This window comes from Schistocerca nitens, chromosome 3 (genome assembly GCF_023898315.1).
Source record: "Schistocerca nitens isolate TAMUIC-IGC-003100 chromosome 3, iqSchNite1.1, whole genome shotgun sequence".
In the NCBI taxonomy this organism is placed as follows: domain Eukaryota; kingdom Metazoa; phylum Arthropoda; class Insecta; order Orthoptera; family Acrididae; genus Schistocerca; species Schistocerca nitens.
In genome coordinates this window covers 535,266,079-535,283,413 of record NC_064616.1, presented here as the reverse complement: position 1 = coordinate 535,283,413, position 17,335 = coordinate 535,266,079, and positions in this window count along the sequence as shown.

Here is a 17,335-nt window from a genome sequence, read left to right as displayed (position 1 = left end):
ATGTAATGCACACAGAAAAACTATGACGAAATTCCTAGGTGCCTGCAGGTAGGTTACATTGCTGTTCTTTTGCCTGGTAGAAGGCACGCAGAACCAGAGAGGTGTAAGGCTATTGCCTGCCTGCAGGCACCCAGGACTCGTGTTACAGTTTGTCTATATACAGGTACATTTTTAAAGTTTTCAGCAAAGGCGGGCAGGTGGCACCGACGGTGTTGCTGAAATGGGTGGTCTTCGATGGACCATTAGTCGTCTTATTCATGCATGTGTCAATGTCGTGTCAGTCCCTAATCAGTTCACGGTATGGTGCAAAACAGGACTGAAAAAGTAAAAACATCCTTTCTGTTTCGAATCAACTTCAAATTTCTTCGAATAGTTTTGAATGGTCCCTAGCAATTCTGTCCTTTACACCAGAGCAAACATTTCCGTCGACTGCACTAAAAAGAGGTGCAATCACGTTAATGGGTTTGCTGGCCTACTATGTCCATAGAGAAGGGCTAAATCGTCCCAGGAGTATCGTGTCAGCAGTGCAAAAACAGTCAAGAACGACGTCTTCTTGCTCACTGCACTGTGAACTGTCGTTTCCGACCGCGAAATGTGTGGGAACCAGCGCCCCAAAAAAATGGGGTGATTTCATTGACGCCCTTTATGCTCACCCTTCTGGCCCTTAAATGTCGATTCTGAGCGACGGTGTGAATGAAATATTTTTCTCGGCCACGCATAAGAAAACCGCGTGATATCAACGCAGAACGTTGCGGTTCTGACCTCCATAGGGAGGCGTCAAAATAAGGGATGAAATGTGGGTAAGAGCGGGGTGTCACGACAGACTCATCGTGTGACATGTCCACTGCGGGGTTAGGTGGAATTGTGGCATTTGGTGCCCATGTGACATCATTGAAGCATTTGTAGTTTGCGTGAAGTTTGCACTTTAAGAGGAAGCTTGTAGGTACCTTTTTGCCAAATTTCCAACTTCTACGCCGCAATTAGAGGCCGTCTCAGCATCTAGGAACAGTGATTCTGTAATTGTGTTGCATAGTGTGGGAGGGGTGTTCATTAAGTAAGGCAACACTTTTTTCCCTCAAAGCATGTTGGTTTTATTCAGGATTACAATGCACCATATTATTTCCTAATCTTTGGGCTACAAAACCCTATTTTTCAACACAATCTCCGTTCAATGCAACGACCTTATGTCACCTTCCTAGGAGGACCTGCATGCCCACATGTTACCACTCTGCTGGTTGACGTCAGAGCCATCGTACGCTGCATCAGTAACCTCCCCATCATCCACGTACTGCTTCCGGCGGAAGATGGGAGTCGGAAGGTGCGAGATCGGGACTACAGGTTGGATGAGACAGAACAGTACATTGAAATTTTATGAGCTCCTCTCGGGTGCGCAGACTTGTGAGAGGCCTTGCGTTGTCATGGAAAAGAGAAGTTTCTTTTTTTTATTTCCTTATTTGGCTGTGGGTTACAAGGACCGTACAGCCGACAACGCTCATTAAGTGCCACAGAAACATAAGTGGGGGGAAAAAAATAACAGAACAAAATTACGAAGTTGGCATGCAAACACACTCTCAAAATAAGAGAATCACTAAATTTAACAAGGCTGTATCTTCTACACGAATGAAGGTAGAAACTGTGGGATGTCTCTTAATTTAGGCATCGAAATTCAAAGTTCACATTAGCGCCACTTGTACATTGCCGATTCTTGGAGTTGCCGACAGGTGCCTCCACAGTGCAGCTAGTGCGCTCTCTCGTTCGTTCATCGTCCTAGTGTGCGTCGAGTCTATATGGCACCAACGTAGCGACAAACACCAGGCAGCCGGTGGCAGTAATCACAATGACATTGAAGCAGAATTACAAACAACACTCTGTTACAACATAGTGACAAATACGCATATGGCCTTTTAGTGAAATACAAAATATGAAAGGGCAAACTCCGCACATAATACAATAAGTATACCAATAACTGAAGAACAAAAATGCTAATAGCATCATACGAAAAGAAAAACCCAAAATGACAACACAAGACAATCAACGTTATGTACAGTAGAGTCAGTAGAACAGTGACATAAAATGCACAAGAGAGCAATAATGAAAATTGAATGTAAAAACAAAAAAAAAAAAGTCTGAACGAAAATTAAAATACAAAATTACGCAACTGATTACGAATCGGGCTGATGCGAAGGTGAAGTTCGTTTGCATTTTTGTGGCGACGTACACGCTGAACATTGCAGGAGTCACAGCTGTGTGCCACCGGCGGGCATACGGGAGATCAGATGGGTAGGAAATGTGGAAATTTGTGGTACCGTCTTATGAGACCAAACTGCAGAGGTTATCGGTTCCTAAGCTTACGTACTACTTAATTTAACCTAAACTCAATTACGCTAAGGACGACACACATACACCCATGCCCGAGGGAGGACTCGAACCTCCGACGGGGGGAGCCTCGCGGACCGTGACAAGACGCCCTAGACCGAACGGATACCCCTCGCGGCACTCAGACGGGTTTGCGCGACCTTGTTGTGGTGATGACACATGCTTTTTCAACATGCTTTTGTTGACGGTCAGCTCCCCGTAGACATTCTACAAGCACCAAGGAACATCTACGGTGCTCTGGTTTTCCGCCACCGGTTCTCTGCTGGGAACGCACCTCCGCTACAGACGCCATTTTGACGGCTACGTATAGCGCCGCCACCTATCGGTACTTCTTGAAACTATATGGGCTGAAGCGAGAATGTTCCACAATGCCCCACAATGAATCTCACACTTTTTCTCCATATTGATGATCGATTCTATTACACAATACTTGGGGCATCGTAACTTGGTGGGGCTGTAAGTAAACAAATGGAAACAGTTTTAATAAAGAAAGGAAGTTGTTTAGCAATCCTGAATTTACCACATAATTTCTGTGTGCGGTTTTTCACTGAGGTAGAGGAAATTATTCGATCAATTTGTTCTCTATAGCCCAAATGTATCCACCCTACATATGATATTAACCGTTTGTGTCTTGTTATTTTATTACATAGCTGTCTTGAACAGGAATAATTGTGTATGTATTGCTACACTTTCTGTGCTGTTGCTGATATGGATCATCTTTGTGATTTCAGCTCGTGATGAACCCGGTGCTCCGCCAAGGTGTGGTAAGTATGAAGATATTAAAGTCTTGAAATTAGCTTTTAGAAGACAGGCAATCATTGTAGGTTGTACCACTCGCTCTTTCCAGCTCCTGGATTTCTCCCTCACCATCTGCGCCCGTCCTGTCCACCTCTCCCCCACCCTCACCTACCTTGGCCTCACCATTGACCATCACCTAACCTGCATCCCTCATCTCCGCTCCATCCAATCCAAAGCCCACAACCACATCCGACTCCTCAACTTCCTCTCTGGCCGGACATGAGGGTTGCACCCCTCTACCATCCTCCACACCTACAAATCCTTAATCCGTCCCATTCTCTGTTATGCCAGTCCCACCTGGATATCGCCCCCCCCCCCCCAAATTCTATAAGTCCCTCCAGATCCTCGAGCACCATGCACTCCGCCTCGCCTTCCATATACGCCTCCCGTCCCCCATGCGGATCCTCTATGACCTCATTCCTTTCCCCCATCCACTCCTATACCTTGAACATATCTGCATACTCTACACCTCCCGCCGCCTTGATCCCCTCAGCCCCTGGTTGCTCCTCTCCCCTCCCATCCCCGCCCCCTGCCACGTCTTCACTGTTGTGTCCCCCCTACCCTCCATCTCTATACACCCTTCATCTCATTTCCCAAGGTGGCTTCTGTCAACTCCCCCTCCCGGATGATGCCCTCCCTCCTATCAACTCTGATCCTCACTCCCCCCTCCATTCCTCTGTCCTTTCCCTGGGCTCCCTCTTGCCCTCCCTTCCATCCTCTTTTCTTCCCACCTAACCTCTCCCTGCCTCCCTTCTCCCCCCCTCCCCCGAGTCCTTTTGTATTTCCCTCCTCTGCCTTTCCCCACGCTCTGTCGTGTCAGCCCCTCTTATGGGTCCTCGTCCTCCATCGGCTCCTTTCCCCCTCCCCCCCCTTCGTTTTTCCTCTCTTCCCCCCCCCCCCCTTTTTCTTTCCCATCATCTGTCCAGGTTCCCCCCGTCTGTCCTCGGCTGTGGTATGTCATATTTGCCAAATTTTTAGTGTAGTGTTCAACTGAATGTTCAGTGTTGTTCGTCTTTCCAAAGAGTTGCAAACAGAAATCATGCTGTCGCTGGGTGTGACTTTTATGTCTCTTGCGAACAGAAACCAGACTGTCGCCGTGTTTTTTAATTGTCTGTCTATAATTTAATCTGTCTGCTTCATATGTATTTTATTAGCATCATCATCCCTTTGTTCTATGTTTTAATTTTCACGATTTTCCGCCGTGTTACCATTTAAGTCTCCGATTTTATCGCCTGTGTTTATATTATTTATTGTCTTCATCTTTTTAAAACAAATTCTGTAGGCTGAAGAGCGTCATACTAAGCTGCTGCCAGCCCGCCCCATTCGGGGGGAATCGAAACTCAATAAAGAAAAAAATATATATATTTTGGAAGAACGTCGTAACCATATATGGAACCGGCAATAGATTATGATTTGCTTCCTTTCCCCCTCTATATCTCATGCAAAATTTAATCACTTGGTTTCGGTTCGCATCTCACAATTTAAGCCTTCACTTCCACCATCTGCCAGTTGAACCATGAGATATACTTGCCGATAAATATCCTTATACAAGAGGAATTATTTCCAGTAAGATATATTTCTGTGTGAAAATTGGTTTCTGTCACTTCTTCCTTAAAACTCTGATGATGTCGGCAAAGTGGTGATGGTGTATAGAGAGAGAGTCTAGTATTCTGGAGAATTGGGGTCCAAATCCTTGACTCACGTTTTCCAAGGGCCCCTCAATCGATTCGGCTCAATAACAGAGTGATTTCTGAAAGCATCTAGGTGTCTATCTCCTTCTGAATACGTACCAAAATGTAAAACTGCTCGTACTGTCTCAACGATACATTAAAACTCTGACATGCCTTTTCTTATTTTTGATTACATTCGAACAACACATGGCGTATCAGAGAGAGTCACTCAATTTCACAAAGCTATATTTTCTACATGAATGAAGGTAGAAACTTTGGGATGTCTCTTAACTTAGGCATCGAAATTAAAAGTTTACATTGGCGCCACTTGTAAGTTACCTATTCTCGGAGTTGCCGACAGGGACCACCATAGTGCAGCTAGTCCGCTCTCGCGTTCGTTCATCGTCCTGGTGTGCGTCGAGTCGATATGACGCCAACATAGCGACAAAGGGCGTTTTGCGTTCTCCTCTTCAACAGGTGGAATCCAGTTAAAACTGTGCTGCGTGTAAGAGTAATTCTTAACAATGATCTATTCCAACACTGCACTGGTGGTAGGGTGCGTACAAATACCGCATTGCACCATTACATTACACCATTATCCTTCAGGTTGGTCGGAATTGACGGAATGTTTATTTATGGGGAGAGAGGAGCATGGGCTTTTATGAAACACTCCGTATTCCTTCTTCCCCTCTAAGAACTTTAAGTGAACTGCAACGCCTCATAGCAGCGCCAGTGAATTAACTGTAGACATGCCGCAAAAGTATGGTACGAGTTTACTGTCGTCTGGATGTTTTCGCGTGCATCTGAACATTTCTGAGAAGTAGGTAAAACCTTTTATCTTAAAACTCAGTGGAAAAATGTACGCAAAGACGGCATATGCTTGCATGTAAACGGTTTACCCTGATAAAATCTGTTGGTTCTGTAGAAAAGAAATACTTGGTATTCCTATGAGTAACTCAAGATCTGTCTATCTTCATTTATGTAGAAGATTACATCTTGTGAAATCAGATCAATTTTATTAAAGGCCCTGTATTATCTGCCAGACAACGCACTTCCCTGCAGATGAAATGGACCAGTCTCTGTATCGTTCATACGAACATAAATTATAAAGATGCAGCCATAGGTTTGGTCCTGTCCAAACTGTAGTTTTTCAGGTACAGCTCTTGCCACTTTACAAAGGTTCACAGATAGTGTATCAAGGTATTGTCTCGTACACTTTAACCTATGCCTGTCGGGCTGCCTACAAGCAGGGCAGAGGCTTGTCTACATGCAGTGTCAGGTCAATGACCTTTCACCATTGACCTTAAAAGCATTATGCAATTGCGCTCTCGTCCTCCCACTCCTTCCCCTTCCCACCTGTCCCCTCCCCTCCCCTTCCCCATCAGTTAATCTCCACATAATACTAAAATGATACAGCCCTAGCAATATGTGGTTTCTATAAATAAATTAAATTGAAACATTACCCCTTGCACAAGATATCTCCTTCAAAGTAATCCAGTAATTGTATGCGTGAAGCTATATTTACATTTGCGTGCACACACACACACACACACACACACACACACACACACACACACACACACACACACACACACACACACTGATATTAACCCAAAGATTTACGTGAAGGGTGTAACTGGGCAATATTTCGTAGTACTTTACAGGCTACTCGAAAGTATCCAAAAATTTTGGTACTTTTCCCTTTTTTTCTTTTTGCACAATGTTTGTATTATGGAAACAACTACGTAAAGCAGCGCTTGCGTACGTTTAAAGTTCGAGAGAAACCTCAAAGTAATTATCTTCCACACATGTAGTGATTGCCAAGTATCACAGTGTCCTTTCCATGTATAAAACACCTGCAAAAACACGTCTGAAAACTCAAAAATATTCAATTTTTATGTCATTAGATGTTTAAAACACGACAGCGAACTAGAAAGTAAGTACCCCAATGCTATTTTCAACCCTAAACACATTTGGCGTGCTAAACAGGCACGTAAACTTTGTATGGAATATGAGAAGAGTATAAAACATGCTCTTCATAAACAGTTAAAAACTAACACTTGATTACAAAATGTCATTAATGAATTATTAATATATAGTCGTCTAAGATTAGTTTTACTTTAAATCCTACTCCTCAGAACTACGAAAACGCGAAATAAAATCAACTGCTGCTTTCAGCTCCTGTTTCTGATCATCACCAACAGGTGGTTATCTTTATACTTCGATATGCATACAATATTTTGTTCAAGACACAACAGATCCTGAAATTATATACTTTCCACAGCTGTAAAGCTTGTCAAGTGTCATAATGTTCTTTGCAAGTCCAAAAGTCTGTCAAAATACGCACCAATGCAAGAAATGCAATGTAAAAGTTAATTGTGAACCCTGAAGTACCGCAATGCTATTTCAACGCCGATATACGAGGGGCGTTCAGAAAGTAAGCTCCGATCGGTCGCGAAATGGAAACGACTATGAAAATCCGATAAAGCTTTGCACAGATGTGTTGGGTAGTGTCTCTAGTATAACCCCAGTTAACATCACGTCGCTCTTCTCATTTCTGAGCTCGCAGTGAGTGCGTAAATATGTCTAGAAAATAGTGTCTGCCGCCAAGTACGAGGGCCTGGTGAGAAATTTCGCCTGAAGCTATGCAGCTAACATTACATAACTGTCGTGCTGTTTCGTCTTCAAGACAATTCTCAGCCGCATTCTGCAGGGGCAATGAAGATGCTCCTGCATCGTTTGCAAATGGAAATGTTAGATTACCCACAATACAGTCCGCAATTGTCTCCCCCTGAGTTTCATCTCTGGTCACATGAACCGCTGTCTTTGACGACAACATTTTGACACAGACAACGAGGTGTAGGCCAGCGTGGAGAATTGGCGGAAAGCACTGGCGGCTGCCTTCTATGATGAGGCTATTGAAAAGTTGGTACAACGCTATGACAAAAGTCTAAGTCAGAACGGCGACTACGTAGAGAAGTAGCTGAAAGGTGTAGCTAATTGTTACAAGTAAAACATTTCTGATGTTCACTGTGGTTTCAATTTGGCAATCAATCGGAGCTTACTTTCTGAACAGGCCTCGTACTTACGAATAACATGCTAAATAATGAGTCCAGATTGCATGTCCTTGTAACTGCAGAAAATACATGTTAGCTAAAATACTAATCTAGGCAGGCAAGCACACAAAAACATGGGGAGTCTGAATTAAAGGAAGAATGTGTTTAATTAGGCGTACTGGGAAAACACCATATTACGAAAGAAGGAAGGAAGAGGGTGTTTTGACGATTTTCTTGCGATGTACCGCCAAAACTATATATTTTTGTATTACTCGAAGAGAACTTCTCCAGTGTTTACACACATCGGCGCAACAGGACAAGAGTCGATATCTCGAAAGTAAGCTGATAAAATTATTTATATTTGTTGAGTGCAAAAGAACGTATAGGTGGCATATCGTTCTATGGAAATATAATTTCAGATATCGAAAATGGTATTACATGTAAGGTTTCAAGCGCAAAACACACTTAGTAACCACAATTGACTTTGAAATTCAATATTTCCACATTTAAATTTTCTGTATTCGTTGTTAAAATACAGTCCGCTTGATTATTGGCACTACTGAAATAAATCATAGGTTAGCAAACGAGTGTAGCCAGGATTAAATTCATCTAAATATATTAAATCGGTTCTCAAAATACAAATGAGCACTATTGCTAATTGTATTTAACTTCCAGACATTAAATATGTGACATCGATACTCTGCGGCCCACAGAGAAAAATGGCTGTGAGCACTATGGGACTTAACCTCTATGGTCATCAGTCCCCTAGAACTTAGAACTACTTAAACGTAGCTAACGTAAGGACATCACACACATCCATGCCCGAGGCAGGATTCGAACCTGCGACCGTAGCGGTCGCGTGGTTCCAGACTGTAGCGCCTAGAACCGCTCGACCACTCTGGCCGGCGGCCCACAGAGAGTGCTACTGAATTTTCAGGATCAACTGAAGCCTCTCCCACAATATTTCGCTCAAGCAAGACAGATGACGCAAGCTATCTATTGTTTGTAAACGTTTGTTTTTGTGATTAATTTCAGTTGTCATTAGTAGCATATAATCCGGGGTGGTTCAAGTACATTTTTTTCCACTCAAGCATCTTATTATTTGCCCCTCCCCCCTCACTTTTACCTTTGTAGACTTTCACCCATATCAGGTTTCCTTACGCGTTGTGATACACACTGTATTCAGGTCTTGCACTTGAGTGCCCCTATCAGCTTAGTGTTCCATGCGGTCACTACTGATTGTGTTACGTCCAATATAGAAATCAGTTTTACTGACTCTTGTTTGATTTTCGACACAGTAGTAACGTTGTTTACTGTCGTCTTCGACATGTGTATTTTACGCTACTGTGCCCATGTCTGTCGATGGATAATGGACATGTTTGACTTGTTACGCTCATTGGATATGAGACTTGTCGCAACAAGCAAAATGCTCGTTCAGCATGTACAGAATCGCATGTATCTGACTTCCTGCCTTGTGACACACTACTACAACGTAGATGCGGAAAATAATTGGTTTGAGGGTCCATTCGAGTTTTTCGTGTATGCAGGTGCTACTTTACGTAATTGCTTGCATAATATTTGGGAAAATGTCAGAAAAATGGAGCGTTAGGATACTCAAAAAATGTTCAGATGTGTGTGAAATCTTATGGGACTTAACTGCTAAGGTCATCCGCCGGGACCAGCTGCACAGTCCGTGACTGCAGCGCCTTAGACCGCTCGGCCGTTCGGATACTTCTGAGGACCCTTCAAAATACTGTGAAATACTTCAAATTACACGCTTGACGTAATTTTTGGATAAATGTGTGTGTGTGTGTGTGTGTGTGTGTGTGTGTGTGTATTGAACAATCGCCGATTGTTCAATACAGTATTGTGTACTTTTTTGATGTTTATATCATCGTCTCTCAAGTGTATACCTGAACAGGTGTAAACACTTGTCATTCTCATTATTGCGAAACACATCTCTTCTGATGGTCACTTTTGTCCCTTGTTTTCACCCAGAATATTGGAAGCAAAGAGCTTACAGTAAAAAAGGAAATACAGCTTTACACAAACAGTTTCTAGATTTCTTTGCAGGAAAGCTATGAAGTGCAAGGGCCACTTTTTTAATTTATTTATTGTATTCTTTGAATTACATCCTGGTTGAGATGCCTCATTTTAATACTGTACTGTGCTTGGCTAGAGGGGAGAGGAAGGGGTTATAAAACACAATTGAGCTAGTTAAATTGATTTTTTAAAATGTTTTGTTTACTGAAATTGCGTTCTGATAAGACTATCTTATTTTAATACTATGTCGAGATTGAGTGGCCAGGGTAGGTGATCGGGATGGGAATGATTACGTAATTCATTCAAGGTCGAGGTTAACTTCCCCTGCATCTATACAAGCCCTGCACATCGGCAACCTGACGGGCAGATAGTACCTTGAAATACCACTGTCACATTGGTGGATCGAAGGCTGTGTTGTAGTGTTACCTGTGTCTGTTACTTGTTTACTATTTTTTCATATTGTTTCTACAACTAAATGATTGAATCAGGTCTTACTGGGGTGCTGCAATTATTTTCAGTCACCAAAGGCAGAAAGATATGAACGTGTAACTGAAAAGAAGTAATGGTACCGTACTTCGTATCAAAATAATTTATATCATAGGCACTTACTAACAGAAAATTAAGTGACAAGGACGGTCGTTTTTGTATTACAATGGACCTTGTTGTGCAACGTCTATGGTGCCTTCTCTGTGCCATGCTTGTTCTTGTACCTGTAGGATGTCTATACCAGGACAAGGATAAACTTCCTTGTCTGGCAGTAAAAGAATGGGTGAAAAAGGTTTTCGAGTGTAGATCTCTTTTAGGTCCGTACATTTCGTCCATCGTTTCTCCAATGAATAGATTCCATACTTCACGTAAGATTCTGAAAGCTCTGCAGCACACACATCATTTACTGTCATAACCTGTTCAGTGGATTAAAAATCTTTTGCAATCGCAGATTATTTGTGACGTGGGATAGATGGTCAGTTGGTATCTAATTTGATGACAATGGCGGATTTACAAAGAATTCGTACTTGTAATCGCTTAGTTTTGCCAATATAAAAGCAATTTTGAAGGCGGATGAATCGTGCCACGGAATGGGGAGTCTGCTTTCCCAGGTAGTCCAAGCTTATTCGAAAGGATACTTCTTCCTGTAGTTAACCAAAGAAACGTGTGTAGTATTAATCAGTTGCTGTTTTACCGTTAACGAGACAATAAACAAGAAGAATCCCAGTCTCATTCAGGAAAAAACTGATCGTATCTATTCTGCTGTTTGCTGTTTCGTTTCTGGCGCGATGCGGTGGCCCATAATTCATCCACCGTAACAAATCGCCCATATGACTCAGCTCAAATTTATTGAGTTATTCATTTTCGTACTTCATTTGGTCAGCATCAACGAATGCGGTAGCTGTCGTCCTCGAAACACATTACACAGTTAATCCTTCACCTAAAATGCAGCATACTGTTTTTACTAATCTGGTTGTCCCGTCAGCTACGTTAAACACCTTCAATGGCCGATTGTTCAATATAATATTGTGTACTTTTTTGATGTTTATATCAGCGTCTCTCAAGTGTATATCTCAACAGGTGTAAACACTTGTTCATTCTCATTATTGCGAAACAAATCTCTTCTGATGGTCACTTTTGTCTCTTGTTTTCACCCAGAATATGGGAAGCAAAGAGCTTACAGTAAAAAATGTGTTTCACGGTGTCGAAGATGAAACAATGCTCGTAGGTCTTAAGTTATGCATTTAAGAGGCCTTGTTTACTGCATATTTTTCTTGATTTGTCCCATACCACCATCTCTGAAAGTTTGTCGGTGGAATTCTTGTTCACCCTGTATAGTCTACCAATCTACAATATGCTATTGCAGTTTTGGAATTACTCCATTTTAAAGCACAGTCAGTTTGTACTAGTGCAGGGTATAAGCCAATTTACAAGTGATTTGAACTGTTGTACATTACATGCCACTTCACAACATCTGAAGAAACAACAGCTTGTGCACCAGTTCCTGAGGGTGGTAACATTTGAATTCAATCGCTCATTTTTTTTTTTTATAGTTGAAAACTCAAACTTATTTCGGAATGTTTATTGCTGAATGAAAATCATCCAAAGCGTTTTACGATGGTACGATACTTTCGACAATCCGTTTCAACCAGACACACACAAAACGACTACTTTGGAAATCAGAGTAGGTCAAAATGTTCTTAAGATTAGGTTTAAGGTTACTTACTTGCGGAATATGAACCGTCATAAGGAAAACGGAGTGCCTTTGCCATAAACTCCTTCCATGTGACAGAGCGAGGGTTCTTCCCCCTTCCGTACTGCGATGCAAGACCCCAATCAACGAAATGGTCCATCTGATATCCGCAAAGATACTGACTTCTCTACTTTTGCAGCTCGACGAGACATCGATGTTTCCACTCAATGAGTTCGATTTCTCGGTTGTTCTATTGACTTGCGTATTCTGCAATTCTGTAGAATTTATTCTGAATCCAGAATGAAGGTTGTTATAAAATACTGACTTTTCATTGTCAGATATATTATCCAATGCAAAGAATGCTGTGTTACGATTTCCTTAAATCAGTCGATTTCGGGAAGGTCGGGTGTCATTGAAACACAGCACTCAGCCAGGACAGGCTCATCGTTTCATTACCGCTTCTCTCATTACTGCAGTGAGTCCTGCTGTCAGGAATGCCGACGGCGGGAGGTGGAAGGCATTCGGCTCTTGCTGGGGATCAGTCACAGTATCGCTCATGACATAGCATTTGAGGTTCCCACACAGGCTGACGGGGGAGCGGAAGTTAAACAGGAAGTCTACATCACTGCAGCACCTGGAGAAGTATCACGATGAAGAATGAAGTATATCGTTCCCTGTTCCGCATTGTCAAGAGAGATGAAGCATGGTGTCCATCATCTTGAGCCAGATGGCAAGCGTCAGAAACCAACACTGGAAGCACATGAATTTAACACCCCCCCAAACCCCCCCCCTCCCACACACACACACACACACACACACACACACACACACACACACACACACACACACACACAAAAATCCAAGGTCGTGTACGCTAGCTACAGGAAAGTAATGATGGCGTTTTCTTTGATAGCTTTTTCTTTGACTGCAAGGTCCCGCTGCTCGTTGACACACTGAAACGCGGCACCACAATTAACGCACAGCGGCACATTGACACACTGAAGAAACTGCAGCGCGCCGTCAAGTTCAAACGCACAGGAATGTTGCCGGACGGTATCAGTTTGTTGCAGGAGAGTGCCTGCCTACATGTTACAAAGATTGTTACCACTACGCTGCAAAATTTTCGCTGGGGAGGTGTTATACATGCTCCATACAGTCTCGATCTCTCCCCATGCTATGGTTCCGTACTCTAATGTTACATATCCCTTACCAACAAAATGTTCGTAGATGTACAGAAAGTAAATATCCAACGTTGAACTAACTATTCTAGTGCTGTCAACGTTTGTATGCTTTCGTAATTGCAGAGACATTATATTAGATTAGCAGATAAATGTGTGTCGTGCTATGGGTTTCGCATTGTGTAGGATGTCGGTTCCTGTTTATGCTTCCCAATTAGTAGGACCAAGGTTTTTCGTTTAAGTAAAAGCCACTGGAATATTGGTGTTTTTTGGCATCATCAGTATTTGTTCGTAAATTCTTGACACTTTCTAGAACACCATTTGTTAAGTAAATGCGTTGTGCTGCATTTCAGTACGACACAATGAACTTCATATTGACCGCTCTGGACAGCAACTAAAACTATTATGGCGCATTTGGCGCCTAAAATTTCTATAAGTATTACGTACATAGCTTCAAGTTCCTTCAGAATAGGATGTAGTTAAAATAATTTTATTATGACTATCTTAATTGAAATTACTTTTCAAGTATAATTTACATAATGTTTTGTGGAAATAATTATTGACAGAAGGATTTATGCTCCTAATAATTAATAACTGAAGTTACAAATTTAGGCATTTAAAAAACACCAACTTCACTACTTATATGATTGTCGATTGAATTATCGATGGTAAAATTAGAAGAAATAAAAATGTAAACAGAAATATTATTTACCAAAAAACTAAAGCATAATAATATTATATGAATGTGTGGTTTCTGTTGTTTCGGACATGTCCGAAAGAACAGACACAACATATTCATATAATTTGATAGGCCTAGCTGGGCAGTGAATCCACCTTCATCAATGCGGATGCACAAATACGTCCGACCTCCTGCGGGAATCTGAGAGCGAATATGGAGGAGATGGACAGTGACTACGGATAGGTGGCGCTCGATGGGAGTGTGGATCGGACGTGCGGCGTGCCGAGGTAGTCCGCACAGTTTCATAAAGACTGTGTCCTGGATGGAGCAGTGGTTACCGCACCTGCCTAGTAAGCAGGATATCCCGAGTTCAAATCGCGGTACGATACACATTTCCACCCGTCGTCGCCGATTCCGTGTAGTGTCCTAATGTAGTTGACAGCAGTGATCCCTTCCCTTTCTTCCCCTCTGCAACTGCAATTTTCATACGATAATAATATTAATTTCACTGTAAAGTAGTTTCTGACTCATTTGAGGTAATAGCTGTGATTACTAGTTTTCGTGGCTCAAGATCAATGTTGCTAAGCGGATCGATATGAAAAATTAAATTATATTACCAGGAAAATAGTGTTTTGGTGATAAAACATATGCAAAATTATCTCTAGATGTGGACGATATAATTTAAGCATAAAAATTAAGCCAGGCGGAAATTTATACGGAATCTAATATTACAGCTAAGGTACTAAAGTTCTGAGAAGGCAAGATTCATTGTAGTAGACAACCGCAATCATTTTCATGAAGTCAGTGACGTCTTGTCTTGCAGTGGCATAAATGTATTAACAGTTACGAAGATTACTTTTGAAATAATAAAAAGGTCGCTTACTTTCGTCTATGCATCTCGTTTCTGGCCCTCATACTTTTACTTCGTGAACTAAACATAAAAATCGTGCTTCGTGGTGAACAGGGTTTAATGTCATACAACACAAATAACCTGTTGCAATTCCTTGATAACTGTTGCAATTCCTTGATAAACGTAGCTGAAGACATAGGGAATCTGAATTTGGTGATTTCAAGTGCAGTCAACGCAGTTTTGGTGTTTAAAGCGATGCAAAGGGTCTTTTTGTGCATAAAGAATGTGCTCTTCATTATTGGGATGAATACCCACACTACGGCATCAGAATAGTCAGGTAATCCTCCCAGTGGACTCACAATTTCTTCGTCCTTACGTGTATGGTGAGCATAGGTCCTCGAGTCACTGCAGAATTAATCTTTTCTTCCTCCGTTCTGCAACTCGTTCTCTTTCGACTATCTACATTCTTTTCAGTCCTAACGACCCCATTCATGTTCTGTAATGTCGCTACGACAATCCCTTACGTTTTATTTCGGGACAATTCATTCTGTTTCTATCACTTTGTCGGGGTAAGAAACCCACTACCAGATTTCGGGTTGCCTTTCTCCTTTTTCCAAATTCTTATAGTGGTGCGAAGCTTTTGGGAAGGACTACTGTAGAAGAATCCCTTACGTTGAGTAGACTGATAATCTACACTTGAGCCCAGAAGGCCAACACAGTTGCAAATCCAATGTGGTGGAGTCATCAGGTACCTTCGCCATTGTAGTCCAGTGACAACGCAAGGATCGCACTGCTGATGGTAGAGGTATCAACTTCCTACGCATGCCATGAAGTATATGTTCATTCTTTTTGGGAAAAAGGGACTTCAGGCAATGACCAACAATGATATGACAATTGCTGTGGCTCGGTGGCAACCGTGTGCGACCCCTCGATGCGTTTAGGGTGCATCACATGTGATATCTAGCACACGCAAGGAACTTGCATTAGGTGATGTACCCAACATAAAATCTTTAACAGAGCTCAAGGCAAACAGTGTGAACACAGAGACCTTCATATTTGCAATCGAAGGAAACTTTACTGTGGAAGAAATAAAGGTCATGGTGGGGATACATCCACCACCACCACCACCACCACCACCTAGGTGGTGGTGGTGGTGGTGGTGGTGGTGGTGGAACATCCCACTACCCACGCAATGTTTAGATGTTTAGAAATTAGTAGCAGTGCCTATTAAACATTCTGTAGGCACAGGCCGCAAGGCACACGTCGTACAATTTGTCTCACTAATATCCAGTCAGTGGCTGCATTCAGTATCTCCAGCACATTAAGTCACTATCACACAAGTGCAGCACACCTGAATAAATGGACCCTACACTGTATCTGTCTAGTCTCCATTATAACATTCATTCCACTTTTTAAGGTACAGCCCCAAGATTTTTATATTTCCTCGAAATTGTTTCCAATGATACCTTGATGATTTTTTCCGATATTGCTCTTGCTGAGACGTAGTCCTTCCTGCGTAGGAGAAATAGTAGTTTCGCCTTGACACTATGTATCACAAACATGTCTTAATCGGCAACAAACGTACTTCCATTTACATCTGTTTCGGCATCTACATCTTCATCTGCACTCTGCAAATTACTGTGAAGTGCATGGTAGAGGGTACGTCCCATTGCACCAGTTATTAGAGCGTTTTCCCGTTGCATTCGAGTATGGAGCGCAGGAAATTTACAACGTGTAATTTTCTTCTCTCTAAATGTTCCTGGCAGTCCATTCATCACAGATTTTAACCATCATAATGTTGTCACAAAACGATTCTGTGATGGGCATAAGTCCATTTCTATTCTTTCTACTAATGTGTGTACCATTTTCGTTGTAATTTATGTTAGCGATCTCAGTAACAAGATTATCCAGGTTCTCCAATAATAACCACAAACCAAAGCGTTCATCAATTCGTCTCCGCTATTTCCCTAGTATATGGGAGATATTTAGCACTTTGGAGAAATTGACTTTGATACTTTCTGCTATTGGAGAAGACTGATCAGTTCTGGCTGTTAAGCGACCTTTTATACACAAAGGATCCTATATGGTGGTACTTCCAGCGATGTGATATTCCTGTCATGCCTGTACTTGCAATCCAATTGTGAACTCCTACCTCAACTGGACTATTTTGTGTGTTGATACTTTCCCTTGTCATAACTTGTGTGGGTCCACATCCATAACCTATCTCAGACATAACGCGGGTGGATTCATCTCCGAATATTAGAAAGGAGAGAAGACACTTTTAAAAATGTTTTGTAGTTCTTTTAACGTTTTTTGATGTTATTGAAATCCTCATCAGTGTTCTATATGTTATACTTAGAAATATTTCTTTTCTGTGGATTATTAAGTTCCATTTTTAATGGATAGAAAGCACTTTCCATTAGTGCAGGTGCACTATTTAGGTTTCTTAAATATCTTAATATAAAACCACAGCAAGCTGTTATATGTTTATTCACGACAGTGGACT